Here is a 1,545-nt window from a genome sequence, read left to right as displayed (position 1 = left end):
GACCCTAGGTGAAAATTTTTGAATTCAATGGTATAAACTTGTATTTTTCATGCTTTCGCTCCTTCAACCGGTGCATGTACCTCAAAGCAGGGTTGGTGATATCCGTAGATTTTGACTTACTAGAGTTGTAAACCTCTGTGTTCGGGGCTATGGAACGCCAGAAGTCAACACTATTTTAGACCATCTGGTTTTGCAGGATCTCTTAGTGCCTAATGCTATCGAATCCAAAGATGGTGTTAAACTTGTCCATGTTCATTACCTGATTGACACCAAGGAGTCAAAGCTCAATCCTGCCCCTGTCCTCCCTGTCAGTGGGCCATAAAGTGGCCTTGAAACTTCCAAGGAACTCCAGTGCGGTGTCCTAGTAGGCAGGGAATTGGAGTTGGGTTAATCTGGTCCACCCAATGTTGTTAAGGAGCCCATTGATTTCATTTTGCAGCCCTATTTGCTCTAGCAGCCTGAAGTCCATATCTTTCGTGGAGATTATTCTTCGGTTGTTAAGCCAAGCACATAGTTCTCTATGGGTGTTATTGTGGAATCCCCAAGTGATTGAGAATTCCTGTTGTGCTGGCTATTGAGGTTATGGTGGTTAAGGTTATGGGGCAGCTTGTGGTGGGGGTGGTGGAGGTGGGGCTGCTGCCATTCTTGGGAACTGAGGTGATGGCTGAGGAGGTGAGGGTGAGGAGTTGCCTCCTTGCCTTAAGGAGGAGCCCATTCTTCTGGCTGATCTCTTTGCAAGAGCCATTGGTGACTTTGGGAGAGGGAAAACTAGGGTTTCATGAGGGGAGAGGAGATTTGAGAGGTTTTTAAAGGTTGGGAGGCATGGAGAGGAGGATTTTTGAAATAGGAGGCAGTTTAATGGTGAGAGGTGAATTTAAAGGGTTGTTGTGACCCTTGGTTTCACACGTTTCGCACCCCAGGTATCACAACATGATTCACATGTTATGTATCACTACACGGGTCCGGATATGTAGTCCCATGTAACTATCTGTCTAGAATTTCTTACTTCTGCTAATTTACACAACCCGTGTAATTCCATTCAGGGACCTGTGTAACTTCCTATCCCTCAAGTTGCCTCGCTGAATAGGTTATACGACCCATGTAAGTTACTTAGGGGACCCGTGTAACCTTCTATCCCACTTAATTTCAAAAACTTTTCTCTCCCTCTATGATGCACGATGTGTGTAGCTCTACACGGGGTGAACCCATGTAAGTTTCTATAGCCTATGCAGTCATAGTTTCGGGCTCCAGAATGTTACATGGGGTGTGTAAAGTTCTTACATGGCGAGTGTAATCTTCTAGCTTTTCATTTTTCTCTTTTATATGCTTGATTCATGCTAGAGTTTTCCTATTTATATGAATGAGATGAATGCAAGTATTAACAACATAGTTACTTCCCTGGTTTTGTTTAATTTCCTCTTGTGTGGATTTGACTTGACAATTCCTGTCACACCTTATCCCTGGTAAGGCACGACATGTTCCCGTAGCATACCTAATGAATTACCGAACTCCACCTATCGATAACCCATTAGTTATGCTACAAAG

Source organism: Hevea brasiliensis, chromosome 15 (genome assembly GCF_030052815.1).
Source record: "Hevea brasiliensis isolate MT/VB/25A 57/8 chromosome 15, ASM3005281v1, whole genome shotgun sequence".
Lineage (NCBI taxonomy): Eukaryota > Viridiplantae > Streptophyta > Magnoliopsida > Malpighiales > Euphorbiaceae > Hevea > Hevea brasiliensis.
Note: the sequence above shows the minus strand (reverse complement) of the source record.